Genomic DNA, 19,286 nt, shown 5'->3' with positions numbered 1-19,286 from the left:
TCTTTATGTAATGATATCAAGTTTAATTAACAAATTAAAAGATATCATTTAAATGAGAAATAACAATTAGGGAAATTTTGTGAACGGTTTGCAATTGATATGCCTGAATCCTCTAAGAAGTCTAGTAGACATAAAACGAAAAAAATTATAAAGAAAAGCCTCATAGGCAGTACAAAAAAAAAAGACACGATTACACAATCTTGAAAAAAGGAAAATGAATCAGAAGGATAAAAGAGAGTTCTATAAGAATAATAAATCAAATGTGTGCTACAAATGTGGAAGAATAGGTCATTATGCAAGAGATTGCAAGATAAAGGATAAGATTAAAAGCCTTGATCTAGAGGATAATATTAAGGATTCTTTATTTAAAATGCTTCTCAATTCCTCTTTGAAAAATTCAAGCTACAATAACAGTGACAAAGAGGAATCCTCTACTAGTGATGACCTAAAAGTTCTCAATGAAGAAGACTACATATCCCATCAGAGGAAAAATATACGTCTTGCAAGATTGACTAACCTTGTGATAAAGATAAAGATGAATTTTATCAGTTGTATACTCACTTCAAGGACTTAAATATCAATGTTATAAGTAATGATAATTGGGTCGAGATGCTTTAGATGATTGATGATCCAACGTTAAGGTCCCAAATTATCAACAAAATTAGTAACACCAGCACCTTTACTAGTAATACTATAATTCCTAAAGGTTAAATAAAAATTTTATATTTAACTTGTTACTTAATATAGAAATGTGTCATTCTTATTAGGATTAACTAAAAAGGAAAGTAAGTCAGATAAATTGGAACTGAGGGTGTAAAAATTGATGGAGATTTCATTGTCATCCTAGTATATGTAGTTTAAGCTTAAAGAATATTCTTGAACGATTGGGTCAAAATCAACACATGGGTACAACGAAAAACAAGTTGATCTATTCACGAAGGGTCCATGCAAGACTCAACATATTTTTCGGTTCATAACCAAGAATAAAAAGTTCATTTTAATCATTAATATGAAGAAAAAGACATGAATTTGAATAGTTGTAATTATTAATTTCCTATGGTTTTTGAGAAATATTTTTAGAAGGATATATTTTAGCATTTTGCATTTCTTTTAAGGGCATAGAGATTTATTACAACCAAACAAACTGATTCCGGGTAGATTCTTGATAAAAAAGAGGTAGTATTACCCAAAATTGCTTCTAATATATATAGCCGCAGAAAACGACTATGTTTAATATTCTTTGATCATAAGAACAAATTTTTAATGTGTATTTTTAATTTTCGAACAAATAGGGTTGTTGGATTGGCTTAAAACTCCTCGACTCCTAGGGTCTAAGTGAAATTATGGGCATGCCCAACTCAACTCAAGGATTTCGATGTATGATATATGGTAATCGATATTATGAAATGAATATAGTTTCAAAAAGGGTTAGGAACTCAATACTCAAGTTCATAGAACTTTGAAATACTAGTTCTCTCTAAGAGGATTAGTTTGTGGAGTTCTTGCGTAGTTATAGACATCAGCAACTCGACTCAAGGGTATTAATGAAAATATAGAAATCATGAGTACAACTCTTCTCCATCCCATACTTCTTCCTCAAACTTAGCTCAAATCGTTAGTTAATCTCAAAGGAGTGAGAATTTAACTCTAGGACTTTCTTGAACTCTACTCTTGACTTTTTCTTGAATTTGAATTATGAATTCAAGAGTTATAACTTTGATAGTCCTGATCTCTCAAGGATAAATTGAATGTTTTATTTGTGAATATCAAGTATAAAACTTAGGTACAATTCGAGGGAATTCTTGCGGAAATAAGGGAAGAGGTGTAGGGACCTCGAAATTCTAGCGCACTAAGTGGTGCAGGGCGCTATACCCTGTCATACACACCACTGGTTAGGGCACTGTGAGTGGTGGGGTGAACCCATCCCATACCCAGAAAACAAATGAACTTTCTTTCTCAAATTCATGCAACTCTTTTGGATCCTTAAGCTCAACATAATTACAAAAAATGCTACACCAAAACCCACAAAGAACAACACTAATTCACAACTCTCACCTTAAGAACTCGACAAGAATTTCATTATCGAAAAGTGAAGTATAAGACCTCGATAACTCAACAACATTATAAATATAATCAATCTCATGGATGAAATTAGTAAAAGAAACTCATGATTTTCATGTGACAAAACAATCCAGACACTATGGAAGCTTACATACCTCAAAAAACTAGGTTTTTGGTGAAATCCATAATTTCTCGAAGCTACTTGAGGAACTTAGAAGAACATGCAAGACAAGTATCCCTAATTATTTGTGGATTCAGGTACTACTCATTTCCTTCCTTGGCCTATTTTTTTAAAAGTTTGTCACTCTGGGACGAGTGATGGATAAATTGGTATCTATTGTAACGACTGGATTATGTCGTTATAGAAAGACTACATAGAAAAATTTATGGTTGAAATTTTTTTTCATAGTGACTGTGAATTATGCAACCTAGCCCAGATTTGGACGAAATCTGAGTCATTAATGTTTAGGGAAATATGGTAATTTGGGAAATCTAATTATGATATTGACCACATGATTAGATAGATAATTCATTAAAAGACTCGTATGTCTTTACAAAATCGAATTCAGGCGAGTAGAACTTCTGAAATCAATCTTGGCGTGAATGGGTAGTTTTTGAGTGTTGTTGAGTGAAGGTGTGTTGTGAAATGAGGGTATTGGAATTGTTAAAATAGCTCACTATCTCCATGAAAGCCTTTGAGGCGGGACTTCTGCTGCCAGGGCAGCGCCGTTGTAGCGGGGTAGTTGCCGTTGTGGCGGGGCAAACATGACTTATAGTCGGAAATAAACCCCAGAAAATATTTTATTTTGCAATTTCAAACTTGAGAGATAAGGAAAGAACCCACTGGTTTTGTTGATAGATTATCACCATTCTTGAGGCTAAATGTAAGATTTTAACTCCCTGATCCATTTTTTTCCCGTAGAACGTAATCTAGTAGGTAATTATTGATAATGAAGAATTTTGATCTGGAATTAATTATGGTGAAGAAAGTCCTAATCCTTGCATGAGGATCATGGGTATGATCTAGGGTTGATAGAATTTTTAATAATTTGGATTATTAATTATTGTTTATTGATTTTTGTATTATATTGGTAGTTTGTAGACCAAGAACAGGTGGAACAAATCCAGAAAAGAAAATATCAAGTTTCTTAGGGGATTAAAGCTTTATCAAGGTAGGTAATGATTGTGATTCTATGATTGTGTGATGCATATTTGTTCTTATTCAATACGATACATCATATGTATGAGAATGTTGCATTACTGATCATACTTGTTGTAAATGAGATGGATTAACGAAGAAATCCATGAATCATTACTTGATTGTATGATCTTGAGAATATACTTGTGATTATGATTGTGTCTTGTTTAATGAATCGGGTGTTGCATTTTGATACATTAACTTGAATTTATTGCCACGTTCCGACATAACTATGGGATCGGTTGTAATGTTCTGGCATAAACATTTGATTGGGTATCCCGTTGCGATATACTAACAGCTTGGGTTTGGGTTCCATGAGAGGACCAATGACTTAATATAATTATTGTATTTGAGAATTGTGAAATGCTTCGTTGTTAGTTATGATGAGGATATTGTATATGTTCGGTGTATGCATGTTATATATTTTGTTGTATTGACTTATATATGTTGCATTTAGTGGGATAATCGTGTGATCCTACCAGTATACTTTGATTGTGTACTGATACTGCACTCTCTCCTTATTTGTTGAGTATAGGGAATCTTTAGACGATTATTGATAGGCCTGGCTTAGAAGATTAGTGATCGCTGATCCAATTCAAGGGTGAGCCACATCTTACCAGGTCCCATGAGTTTTCTTTCCTCTGTATCCATCATCGCGGACTTGGACTTTCTAGTTAGTTATTTGTGCATTAGTTTGGGGTTTTGACCCTTCTTGTTTATACTTATGATTGTTGTTAGAGTTTTGGTACATTAAATTTAAGGTTCTAGGAGTATTTTACCATTTGTTTAGTTGTTAGATCTTTTGGAAGTTTATGGTAATTTAATTTTTTGCCATTTAACTTGCTTCATATTCTAATTGTGGTTTAGAACTCAACCATCTCTATAGGCTGAGTTTGTGAAGGCTAAGTACTACTCAAATGTACACGGTGTGTCTAAATCATAGATTTGTGGTATTTCGCAAGCTTTAGAAGTTTTTAGTTGAAGCTACATAAGATGCAGAGCACAACATTCCATAGAAGATAAATTGCGGTTCTTGTAATATGTGGTGGTGCATTTTGTGAAAGAAACTCTCCCTTGCAAAACCATGTCATAATTGTATGAACACTGCTTACCATTCTACCAAGATATGGATATGCTTATATTGTGCTATATGAATATTGACTGTAGATAGTGTTTACTCTAAAATATGTGCTTGACAAAGCAAAGAGAGGTTACACAAAAATCCTTATGCAACTATAATGACAACACAAATATTACACATGAAAGCTGATAAATGACTTGAATTTTCTTATTTAGGACCTTTGCAACTGCAATGACAAAACATTTACTAATGATAATGTTAGTTGTCTAACGAAGATGCTTACTAATTTTCTCAAAATGACTCCAAGGGACGACACAGATAAATTGAAGGAAAATCTCCAGATAAATCGACTTTTGTAGATTTCTAAGAAGGGCTGTAGGAGTTGATGATACTTTGAATATATTTTTTCCCAAAGTAGTTTAGCTTCAATGACGGAGTTGTATGTCCATAAGATTGAAGGATGTTTTCCCTTTTGTACTTGAGTTGGCGACAAGGTTATCACATGCTTTAGAATTGACTGTGCAATTAGTTGAGTTTATATAGTTATCAGATAGTGATGTGCGTGATTTTATCAAGTTTATGTATCCGATAAAGTGTGCAATACAACATCTTTAAACATTTTGTAGTTCAGTCAGTTTCTCTTCCTTGATAAAAGGTGAAACAGGAAATGAAAGATTTGAAATTGAAGGAATGCATCATGTTTTTTCTAACTTTCTGGAGAATTGGAGTTATGTCTGAAGAAACTTGAAAGACAAATGGATTTGTTAAACAAAGAAGAGGAGAGTCTATTCTACACTGTTGGTTCCACTATTATAATTCTTAAGGAGCTAGAAAGCATTTCAGTGAATATCTTTGAAATACAGAGCTTTTGTACTTATAATGATAGTAGGTAAAAATAGTACTATCTTCCAAACCGTAACAACATCTTTCAATTTAATATCTAAATTTCTATGATTTGAAACTATACTCAAAGACTTCAGAAACTTTGCCCACAACAAAAAAAATCACCAATTTCTCTTCAAGCTCAAGTTTCTTGTAGCCTTTCACCTTTAAGGGCTTTAGCTTTTAAAATTCCATTTGGCAATTCTCAAATTTTTCCTTTGCACCAAAGTTCTAATAGCTTCCTTCTTCCATTACATAATTACCAAACTGCATAATTTTTATTAATTATTAACTATTTCACAAATAATTAACAATATCTAAAAAAAATTAAAACATTTAAAAGTTTCAAATTAATATACTTACATTGATAAGAAGTCTTTCAATTTTCGGACAGTTAATACAATATTGAAAGATCCTTTATCGATGTAAGTATATTAATTTGAATATTTTAAATCTTTTTAAAAAAATTGGTATTGGTATTTATTTTTGAAGTTGTTATTAATAATTAAAATTATGCAGTTTAGTGATAATGCAATGGAAGAAGAAATGTATTATAAAATTGTGGCAAATAAAAAATTTGAGAATTGACAAATTGAATTTTCAAAGCTAAAACTCTTAATGGTGAAAGGATACAAGAAACTTGAGCTTGAAGAGAAATTAGTGAATTTTTTTTAGCAGGCAATGTTTCTGGAGAGATTGATTATAGTTTAAGATGATAGACATTTAGAAATTAAATCAAAGGATGTTGTTACGGTTTCAAAGATAGTTACTATTGTTACTTACTATCATTAATTATAAGGACCTAAGCATTCCAGTCTATCATCTATACGACTTTGAAATACTTTCTAACTCTTTTATAATTAAAAGATAATAGGACAAACAGTGTACAATTGACTCACCTCCTTCTTTGTATACTGAACCACGCTTACATTTTAGTCTATTTAGAGTTAACTCCAATTTTTTCCAGCAAGTCAAAAAACATGATGCACACCCTTAATCTCAAATCTTTCATTTTCCTGCTCCATCTTGAATCAAGGAAGAAAAACCTTTCGGTATGAAAAATGCTTATTGATTCTGTATTGCACACATTACCGGATGCATAAACTTAATAAACTCACGCACTTTGCTATCTGATAAATGTATAAACTTAGGTGATTGCTCGCTCAACACTAAAGCATATAATAACCTTCTTACTAATTTCCTCTAGGCTAGTTCATTCCCGGAAAAGAAAACTAGTTGAATTAGCGAGGATCCTTAAGAAAGCGGGTGCCATTCTGTCCCTCTTTGTGATAGCTGAGAAGCGTTCTAAATACTTTTCGACAAGGAGAGAGTTCCAACAAAAACACGATCTTCTGCAACGGAAGCTAACGTGGATGTTCCACCTACTCTTAACGGGCAAAGCGAGCCCCTTTATTCTGAATTAAAGAATTAGGAATCAATCAAATCTCCCCAAGTAGGATTCGAACCTACGACCAAACTAACGACTAAAAGGGAAAACATCCTGCAATTTTGACACACATTTAACATCATGGACTTACCACTTCATTATTTCCGCTAAACTACACCGTCAAAATATATACAAAGTATCATAAACAGCCACAACCCCTCTTAGAATCTTACAAAACTCAAACATAGAGGAGAAAACTTCATATATACGGCTATAGGGTTGGTGAAAAGTGTCTTACAAAGAAAATAATGTCCAAAAAGGTACAACAGAGTTCAGCCTTTCACTTTTTATCAAATTCACCTCTCTTTCCTGTTTCACTAGGCACAACTATAATTTTTCCAAGTTACATAATACATGATACACATCTTCAATCTATTTTTTTAATTGTGCATCTAAAAATTCTCTCTTGCTTCAATGAAGGGAAACGAATCATACAACCTAATTCTTCTTGATGGCATAATTCACACTTCACAGGAAGTATAAACTCGATAAACTCATGCACATCACAACCTCATAACCCTATAAATTGAACTGACCACACACTCTATTAAACTTGTTTCCAACTCGCAAACAAATGGAAATATCATGTTATAATAACACATTCCTAACATTGTACCACTCCATCTTAGGTTCTAAACTACTACGAAATAATATATAGGGAAAATACACAAGTACTCCCTCAACCTATGCCCGAAATCCCAGAGACACACTTATACTATAGTAAAGTCCTATTACCCCCCTAAACTTATTTTATATGTAATTTTCTACCCCTTTTTAGCCTACGTGGCACTAGTTCGAAAAAAAAGTAAACCATCGTTGGGCCAACAAGATAGTGCCACATAAGCTAAAAAGGGGTAAAAAACTATTAATAAAATAAGTTCAGGGGGATAATAGGACCTTAGTATAGTATAAGTGTGTCTCTGAGATTTCGGACATAGGTTGAGGGGGTACTTGGGCATTATTCCTAATATATACAAAGAACTATGAACACCAGCAACCCCTCTAAAAAGTATTCAAAACTCTAAAAAATAGGAGCACTGCCAAGACCTAACCTACTAGGCCGTGCAGGCACCTATTCTAATACCAACATAGAAGAAATTTTACGTGCAATTTGAAATACGCAATGTAGAAGTAAAAAAATATATAAACTAATCACCTTATTGTAAATAAAAAATAAATCCCAAAATAGATTAAATAAAGTATTTTTTGTAAATAATACACGAAACCCTCTCAAGGAACTGATCTAGACAAGTACATGAGTGTCTAAGAGAGTAATATATTGTGAAAGAGATACAACACAACTCCAACCACCGGACTCATCATATCTTTCAAGTAACCAATACCACTAAGCATGACATCAGCTACAATGTTTAACATCTAATTTCGATCTATGCAGGAGTCGTCCCAATAATTATTCACAAAACTCATGAAAACAGTCCGGCCCTTGATCAATTCAGCAAACTTTCTACAAGACTCTTACACGACCGCATAATTCAATACTTCTTATCAATTATGTCCCAATCCACAAAGGCAGACAATGTAGTACAATGTTTGTTAATAAGCTGATGTCATCATCATCACACGGACTTAACATTCACAAATAACATGATCAACAATGCTACAACAAGAAATAGTTAATTCATCATGTCTTTCAAGTAACACATACCAACAAGAATCTCTAAGACATCATGTATAGTGTTTAACATGTAATTATGGTCTAAACAAGAAACATCTAATACTTAAACACAAATCACGGTCACCCATTGACAAACATGTAACAATCTCATTACGAAGTAGTAAACCTAGTTCTCTCATGAAATTACACATACAAGATGTTTATAAAAAATGTACAAGGCATGCTACCCAAGACAACCATTAGTTATTTTGACCCGCATGGTACCCGAGCCAACTGCTACTACATACCACGCATGTTACCCTAGCATACCATATAAATATTTTGTAACTAGAACGGTACTCGAGACAACCATTAATCTCACAAACAAAACCACAATCACAATGAAATACTAACAGAATTGTAAAACTTGAGTAATAACAAAGTACCTTCACTGCATAAGATAGTTAATAATTCATCACTTCATATTAAGACCCTACAATTCCCTAACATGAAATTATACATGTTTCACTATATAGATCGTTAGAATGCATACATAAATAAACATGGGAAAACAATAACCAACATTTACACTCGGACACTCTTTCCATACAATTTTCCACTGGGAACCCAATATAACACCACACAGTTTCCCTTAACATCCCGTCCAAAATCATCACAGGGTTAACATTTGTTAATCAAACTCGCTATAATCTTAAATCATAACTAACTCAATATTAAGTCATTCATACTCCATGATCGAAGGCCTATACATGTAATCTCTAACAATTTACAAAGTACAAAGTAAGTGGAGATCTAACTACTTAGTCAAAACCTAGCCTATATGGACGCCAAGAAAGCATAGAAGAACTCTGAATATTTGGTGTAGAATCCTCAAGATTGTAGATAAAATATTTGTGGGTATGACCCACCTTCCGCTAGCATCCTCTTTCTCCCCTATCCTCAAGCTTTGAATAGTTTTTGGGAGGATTCTTGGAGTAACCATATGTTGTTTTACCACTAGAGAGATCGAGAACAATTTTTAAAAAAAATACATTTTTGAGTTTCTTCCTCGCTGACCCCTCCATAGAGGTTATCACGCTGCCATAGTGAGAAAGCTCATGCAATGGAGGGATAACATCAACTGGAGTCTAATTATTCTATTACTTAGGGGGTTTTTTCATGTCATCCCAATTTTAAATTTGCACATCATTTTAAAAAAATATTTAGACTCCGCACGAGATGTCATTTGAATAACGATGGATCAGGTTTTTACAAGGACACTCTCAATATATTGTTATGAGGTTGGGGAAAAGTTTCTTACATAAATCTATAAATTGGCAAATGCATCCATGAGCAACTTGTTTTCTAATATAAAAGGAATTATAGAAACCTTTGACAGAGGCATGAAAATAGAAGTATAAATAAATACTAGGAGATGCAGTTTCACAGATCATGAATATGTGAGTTTAATTTATTTACCTACATCCACGTGTGAGGATGGTGTGCGCTTCACGTTTTCCGGAAAAGTGGTTGAGTGTCACTGATTTGGATATAATGCTCTGCTTTAATTTTGGAAAATTGATGTTTTTTCCGACCATAGAGTAATGGATGCTCCATAGATGATACTCAAAAGATCAATTTGATTGATAAGATTTCGGTGATTTAGTCGATTTTCTGATGACATGATGCAACTAGTTGATTGAATTACCTTAAAGGACTAGGGTTTCTCCGCCATAAAACATACACACGAAGAATTGAATAAGTTGACAAATAAAGAAAGACGATTTCATGTTTTTACACCCTCACGTCAACGGCATAATCATCAAACTTGTGTTTGATGTTGTGCTTTGGTGTAACTAATACTCCATTGGAAATTGGGAGCATAAAGAATTGTTTGAGTTTGAGATTTGATATGTTTAAGGAAATGATATATATATTGTAGAGTCTCCAATTAGGGAGTCAAAAACTTTATTTTGTAAAACTAGTAAAATTTGTCAAAATTCCTTCACCATCCTCCTTGACTGTCCTATTAAGTATCCCCTACTATCCCTTGCATCCATTCCTCCCTCTACCTCTATTCATGCAAAATCATGTAATAAATCCTCCCCTTCGTGATTCGTGTAGAAAAATATGATAAATATATTCTAATGAAATTGACACATAATAATTATTTGAAGATCATATGAAATGACCCTTGTCGCCTTTACCTATACTTTAAAAGAGGCCTTTTTTTTTAATAAAAAGAAATTTCTCATGTATTTTATAGTTTTTTTTTTCCTTTTGACCTAACAATTAGTAATCGACCTTTTTGTTGATATTGTTATTTCTCTAATAATTCTTTTACTTTTCACAATATATCTATGAAGTCTTTCTTAAGACATTATCTAGGACCCTCTTCTTAGATATCATTTTATTTCTGTATAATGCTAATTGTAAAATATAATTAATAGATAGTATATACTTAAATGTGAATATATATATATATATATATATAGGCTTAAGTCATATGCGGCCTCCTAAAGTTGTCTGCATATTTCACTTAGACACCTTAACTTATTATTGTACCTATTGAACATTTAAATCTTAACAAATTTATATCTATTTGACACCAAATGTGAATCAATAAAAATAAAAATATGTGTGCATCTCAAACGCTTATACATAACAAATGGACCACAGAAACGATGACACATGGCAATTGAATTAATTTAATGAATAACTCTATATAAAAATAATCAAAAAACAATTTAAAAAACAACAAATTATTTTTAAAATTAATCCACTCCACCCCACCCCTACCCACCCACCTTTCTTCTTCTTCTTTTTTCTTCTTCTCTATCGTAACTTACTTTCATGTCCATTAATTCACGCCGCCTGCCAGTAAACCATCAAATCACGGTGTTTCTTCTTCTTCTTCTTCTTCTTCTTCTTCTTCTTCTTCTTCTTCTTCTTCTTCTTCTTCTTCTCCTCCATTCCCTTTTCAGTCTTCTGCGCCTCCATACCTTTCTTAATTCTTTCTCATCGAATTTTATCACTTTTATCATAGTCGATAATATATCATTATTGTCCATCTAAGCTAATCCTTTATTTACATTTCATTCTAATAGCATTAAGACCTTCCACTCATTGTCTTCATCTTCTTAACACTAGCAATCATTTATCACAATACAAAAAATAGATAATGAAGTTTTACAAAAAATATAGTCAATTGTTTCACTGGAATATTATAAATGATAAAATTTTGCTTAAATAATTAAGATTTTAATTAAATTATCATATAAAAAAAATCACGAGAAAAATTGAAGAGGGTGATAGAGATGATGAACAGTTGCATCCTGCACAAGATGTTTCTTCCTTTTTTTTATTATTAATTATTGTTATTATATTATCCATTAATTTAAGTGTATAAGTGGAAAAGGAAAAAAATAAATGTTAATTTTAATGTCTTTATGCGCTTAAAAGAGTGTGAATTACATTTTTTTTGCCAGGTCATCATTTGTGCTCAATAGGAATTATTTTGAACAAATATGGTGTTCAATAGGTTCAACGATAAGTTAAAGTGTTTAAATGAAATATGCAAATAACTTTAGGGGGTCGTATATGACTTAAGACATATATATATAAAGTTACCAACACAAAAATTTATGTGTATAATGATAAGTTAAATCTATAAACATATTGCTAGAATTTTATGATTTTATTTTAAAATAAAATCTTACTTCTTGAATTTTCTTACAGCAATGTATGAAAGAAAAAAATGATTAATTTCATTTTTTAATGTCCTCATATTGTATTTTTTATTAGAATAAATCACTTTTGCAAAAAAAAATCGAGTACAAACTATACTACAAGAAACCAAAAAGAAAAAGAAATATATGTTGTAAAACTAAAGAAAAATAAGACAAGAAATATAGAAAATAAAACAATTGAAATAGGGAGATAGAAGATGAGAGCATTTATTATTCATCATACGATTCATCAAATCTTCAAGTGTATACAATATATACCGTTATGCCTCTATTTATAGTGTAACATAGAGTCATACAAAAGGTTAGTCATAAACATGACATTAACATGAATATAATGGAGGATGTTATGAAAGTTAAAGGTTACCAGAGTAATGATTATAAAGTTGGAGGTTATGATTATCTTCATAATGAAAGAAAGTAATGGATATAATGGGTGAGTAACTTGTTGGTGATGTGTACATCCATACTATAATATTTTATAGAACTCCCCTTTTGATGTCCATATTTAATTTTATTTTTATAAAACCATACTAGGAAAAAACCCCGTGTAAAAAAATCCTAATGAAGGAAAGAGAGTACACATATCTTTTGATACGCTTGAATGTTGCCTCATAATATTTTTCTAGGAAAACCCATTTGGTAAAAAATCATGGTTAAGCAAAAGTGTACAACACGTTATTTTCTCCTCCGATAAAGAATTTACTTTATATCTCGGAGACTATGCATTTCAATCTTATATCACAACTTCTCAAATATTGATGTTGACAATATTAGTGAATAATTTGACAATATTATCACTTGAGTAAAACTTTAAACATCTATCTCACCATTGTATTGAAGATCATGTGTGAAAATGACTTTTGGTGAAATATATTTTGTCTGATATCTTTTGATTATATCCCCCCTTTAGTTTAGCTATATATTATTTTCGTATATGGTGGCTGGAATATCCTTTGACAAAGGAAAATCACATATTTTTGAATATTATAGATCATGATTCCAACCAGCACACCCCTGACTTATTTCAGACATCAGTATTATTTCTACATGATTTGAAGAAGTGGTAACAACTGTTTGTTGAATATCAAGATATTGTTGTGCCTCCATATGTAAGCAAATAGATCATTTGTGATCGAGCTTTATGCAGATCAAATACATATTTTGCATCTACATGATCGAATAATTTCTGGCTCATGAGAGACTGATCAATTTTATTGAAGCTCGTCTTTTTTTCTCAAAGAAAATCACATCTTCTAGCATTTGCATAACCAGCAGTCTCTCAGTGCACCAATTGCACTAACACATGATATTTTTAATCATTTTCATGATGTTGAGATGTTATTTCTTTGTGATAATCAATCTTAAAACAATTCTGTACTCAATGAAATTGGTTTGAGACCTTTCAACTTCTTCAAGGATTTTCATATAATATTAATCGTCTAGTTAGACGTAATAATCAATCATTATGCATATTCAAGTATTTCATCTCTTGCTAGGCTGAAAAAGTCTTATTGCATCCACCACTAGAGAATATATCTCCAAATAATAATGTCAAGATTTTTTCGAAAATCTTTTATGCCTCGAGGCACAAACCGTACGTTATGTCTTATGGTTATACTTTCGCACAATAATTCATTTGTACTCCATTGACATATATTTTGATCTATGAACTATAAGTTAAAAAATATCACTTTACTAAGTGAAACAAAATATACTTGAATAGTGTATTTTATTTGGCTAATCATTTATGTGTCCACACTATATGACAAATTTGAATTTAAGATCATCATAACCTTTTATAGCATTTAGTGCTACTTCATATCTAATATATCGTTGACGACCATTTTGATATCGATTCCAATACGACATATTTTATCTAGATCTTTTCATTATTTTCATCATTTTCAGGTACCTGAACCATTTTAATAATTTTCTCCTCTCCTTTCTCAAGGAGTTTTATATTTGGAATCAATTGGTCTATAACGCTTTTGGCATACCATAGACTTTTTCCTCCGAGAACTATTTAGTTGAGCATTTTTAGCTTAATCAAAATATTGGGTCCGCAAAAACATCTACCAAATAATTTGCAACATTTTTCAAATGAATTATCTCTTGAAGTTTTAGTTCACTTTTGTTTTCTTTAAGCAAGGATCTATATAATACCTTCCACACACAATATGAGTTGTTAAACATATCTCCCGCTAATGTTAGGATATCTAACATTCATCCCCAATCTCATTTGGGGATCCATCTTTGTGCATTGTGGAGTAGTAAAATCATATATGCACACATCAGATTTTTAGATGGAAATTATTTGATTCCTGATCTGAACCAATCGTTATAGGATAACTTTGTTGGATTGATGCATATATGTTAAATAAACTCATTTCATACCAAATTTTATTTGAGATATTTGGAGCAAACAACTTTACAAAAACAAAATTTGTAAGTTGATACAAATGCACATGTGACCATACCATAGATGCATCTATTAAATCATAATAGTAAGCGGTCCACATGGCAGGTGAAGGGGCCCATATTCACCTTTTTATATATTCCAAATAATTTTAGGGGATACAATCTCAACGTTAACTGATACAATGATTATTTTCTCATGAGAACAAGCAACACATGAGAATTTTTTAAGAATCTTTTCTTTATTCAACATATAACCACATGAATTCTCAATTCTTTTGCATCAAATTTGAAACAAAATGGTCGACCAGTTATGCCAACTTATAATTATTCTAGTAAACTTTTAGTTTATATTTGCATGTGATTTCATCGTCATCTGTCAGGTATTTATATACAACAAACAAGAGAAAGGCGGGTAAACTTGTATATTAATATTCATAACCTGTTTTGATTGTAGTAATTCGAAAAAATTTCAGCTTCCAGTAATTTACAGTCTCTGTATAATATATTTTTCAATTCCTCGAAACTTAAAAAAATTCTTTTCAGACTTACTATAACCTCAATATTATGAACTATTTTCATTTGTGGATGGTAAATAAATTAGTTCTTCCAGAACTCTTAATTCAGTTTTTGTTCTACCACAAATTTCATAATTCCATTCTTATGGTGACTATCTCCTTCAAGGAGAAAATTTTTAGTATTGTCATGGTTAAAATTATTACATGTCAGACATATTTCTTGACGATCCATTACAAATTTGTGTTGCCACACAACACTATTTATTTTGGTCATGACCATGACCTTTATAGAAAATAGTTCTTTCTTTTTTTGTACCAATAGTTCATGATAGAACATACCACAATATTTGTTATATACTCAAAGTATATGCACCTATAATCTTTTATATCAAAGTATTTCTTTTCAATATCTCAAACATCCCATAGAGGTGACATGTGATATTTGTCCAACAATACATGAACAAGCTCTATCCCAAATGAACACAAGTTACATTTTCTTCAAGACATGGACTATAACCATTTGTACATGTTCGATAAGTTTTTATTAGAAAGTCATTGTCATATTTTTGATGTGACTCAACTCAACATCACTTTAAGAGGTCAAATGTACCAAATGTAGTACCACTTTATATTTCTTTATTTTGTGTGGAGGATTTACAAAACTTTTCAAATTGGGTTGCATCAACAACAATGTGCCCAATATCTTTTTCTACCACTTTTATAAATATAAATTACTTTTAACAATTACCTGACATTTAAAGGACTATCTTAAGAAACAATGTGTCCAATAACTTTGTATACAAATTTAATGGACAAAATTACCTACACATTTGAAGGAAAATCTCAAGAACCCATAATGCTCTTCCTTTTAATTACCACAATGATGATCATTAACATTTTACCATAACCAATTTATACATTCAACCACTCGTCATTTTTCACATATATTAATACATTGTTACCACATTCACATAAGAGAATGGAGTAAATTAATTGATTAATTTTATGACTCCAGTCAAAAGTAAAAAACTTTATGTTATTCATCATTATAGTGCATTAGGACTTAAACTTAATGCCTTAATATTTCATGACTTTCACTCAAAATTACAAAACTTTATGTTAGTCAGCATCATATCATTACTACAGTGCATTAGGACTTAAACCCAATGTCTTACCATATGAAGACACTTTTGGTAATAAATCAGTTGGACATAAACCCAATGTCTTACCCATATGAAGACACCTTTTGTCAAAAATTAATTGGACTTGAACCCAACTTCTTATTATCATGGTGTACCAAGACTTTTACTCGATGACTTACCCACTTGGTGCGGTGAAATCTGAATTCACCATCTTACCCTCAATCAATGCCTTAATAAACCAAATGCATTACCAAAAAAATAATTATCAAAAATTATAAATATAATCTGAACATGACTTGATATACAAGAAAAATAAACAAAATCAATTAATTAGAACAACATGTTAGAATCATATAAAAGTCTCAAGTTAAAATAAATTCAAACATTTTAATAGTTCCTCTCAACATTGTTATGAAAATAATTATAATTTACTAACCATTTTAGAATAACTATAAAACAAGTTTTGTTACTACAAATAATATATAGGATATGAAGTATGCCTTTAAACCAAAGAATTATAGGATAATTCATAAAAATCAAGAAATACCTATCATTTATTCTTGACAGAGAATGAGCTACTCATGCTGATAACGTATTGTAAAACTAGAGCAGAATAAGACAAGAAATATGAAAGATAAAGCAATCAAAATAGGGAGACAAAAGATGAGAGCATTTCTTATTCATCAAATCTTAAAGTGTATAAAATGTGAACTGTTATGTCTCTATTTATAGTGTAACGTAGAGACATACAAAAGGTTTGTCAAAAATATGACATTAACATAAATATAATGGAGGAAGTTATGAAAGTGAAAGGTCACAAGAGTAATGTTATAAATTTTGAGGTTATGGAGATTATGATTATCTTCATAATGGAAGAAAGTAATGTAAATAATGGGTGAGTAACTTCTTGGTGTAGTGATCATCCACACAATACTATTTTATAACTATATCAAGATAGATTTAAATTATACCCTTAAACTGTCCAACTCCCACCATTAATCACATGGTTAATAGTAGTTCTCTTTCCGATAATAATCTTTCTCTCTATTTCCTATTGAAAGTGAATTACTTTATAAACCACTAAATATAAAACATGGAACTTATTAGAAAAAAAGATAGGCCTCAACTACTGTCACAACTATAAACACAACTATAACTTTAACGATATAATCCGAAATATGGAAAAGAAAAACAAAAAGTCAAAATTATAATTAAAATTGTTAAAAACACATAGTTGCAACTAAAACTTTCACCATCAAAAAATATTTTTAAAAATTAGTCATGTTTATGATTGTCACAATCACAAGTTATAACTAAGGAAAAAGTCATAGTCATACTTATAACTTTCATATTTACAGTTAAGAAAAAAAATAATAGTCGCTATTATGATTTTCATAGAACTATTATAAAAAAAAGTTCATAATCATCATTAGTTGTGCATTTAAAAATTCAAACTTAACGAGTATTAATCTGAATGTAGCATAAATCCAATATCAGTCCTAACATTATAATAGTTATATTATAAATTAATTTTTTCTAATTAATTAAAATTTTGACTTCTATGATTATCGTGTCTAAATGAGTTGATTCATTATATGCATATCTCCACTCTATTTTTTCTCCATTCATTCCACTTTCTTAAATCTCTTATTATTTTTTTCTCCCTCTCATTTCATTATTTATTCTTTTTAATTTAATCTTATATTCTATCAATGTCACAACCCAAAATGAGTCGTCAGTGGACCAACACTTAACCTCCTAAGTAGCGAACCAAGGAATCTAAACCCTAACATACGTCAATACTTCAACTACGAATAACATTAAAAATGTGAAAGTTCAAATTTTTTTAAAGTAACTCATCAAATCGACCTCTAAAGTCTATTACACATTATTCCCAAATCTTAAAGACATCACATCAAGGGCATCACATCAAATCGACCTCTAAAGTCTTATGTGCTGGATATTGTCTAGAGCTGAGGGAGAATCAAAGTCGAGGGTACACTTGCTGCAGTCCAAAAAAGAACAACAAAGAAAATACAAGTAGGGATCAGTACAAGGAACATGTACTGAGTAGGTATCATTAGCCAACCTAAAATAGAACCCAATATATATTTAATAATAATAATATTATAAAATCAACTACAATAATTGGCAAGTAATAGGAACAATCAACATAAACCAGGGACAAATACACCATAGTAGGTACATAATCAATCACAATATCAAGCACACCTATAAAGACTCATGCCTCCACATCATACTCATTTGCAAAATGGGTTCTTTGAGATTGAGTATATTAAGTTAATTCAAGATTCTTTTCCTTTAATGTTATCATGTTAGAACGTGACACTCCGATCCCATATATCTAGTGTTGAAACATGACATTTCGATCTCATAATACCCTGTCAGAACGTGATACTCTGATCCAATAATATTATGTCAGAACGTGATACTCTGATTCAATCATGTCATTAATTTATTTCATTAAACCTTCTTTATTCAAGGCGTCATTTCAATAGAGAGGGTTCAAGATTATAAACATATGTGTCTCAGAATTTTAGGCCAACCACAAACCACAAAACCAAAATATACAACCAGACAATCAAGTACATAGGAAACTTCACAATATAACTCAATACATATCAATCGCTATTGAGAGTCCATCTATCAAATAGAAATAACAATAACCTACCTCCACCAAAGAATTGAATTCAAACAAAGTACTTCTCCAATACTTTTCCTTTCTTCAATGGTTCCAAAACTTTCTAATCTATCAAGTATATATGTACAATTTGTACGTTAACGAGTCTATAAATATTGATATCTTGTTGTGTCCTATCCTAGACCCAAAAATTGATCTAATTCTATGGTCAATTTTCTAAACTTCAAACCTAAGGGTAAGTCTTAATCCTCATCAACATAACTTTAATGTAATTCATATAATATAGTACATCTTATATTTAATTACCTTTCTTAATATGTCAAATTTTAATTTATAATATCGTAAACTGAAACCACTGATCACCATACCAATGACAGTCCACACATGAAACCCATTCCAAAAGATGAACGTAACAGTAACTATTCAATTTTATACAATTTTCACCTGCAATCCACTCTTTAACTCAATAAACAAAAATTTGTTTAAGCCAACAACCAGCAACTAACCGTTAGCCCT

This window comes from Solanum lycopersicum, chromosome 9 (genome assembly GCF_036512215.1).
Source record: "Solanum lycopersicum chromosome 9, SLM_r2.1".
Lineage (NCBI taxonomy): Eukaryota > Viridiplantae > Streptophyta > Magnoliopsida > Solanales > Solanaceae > Solanum > Solanum lycopersicum.
The sequence above is the reverse complement of the archived record's forward strand: the minus strand, read 5'-3'. Positions refer to the sequence as shown.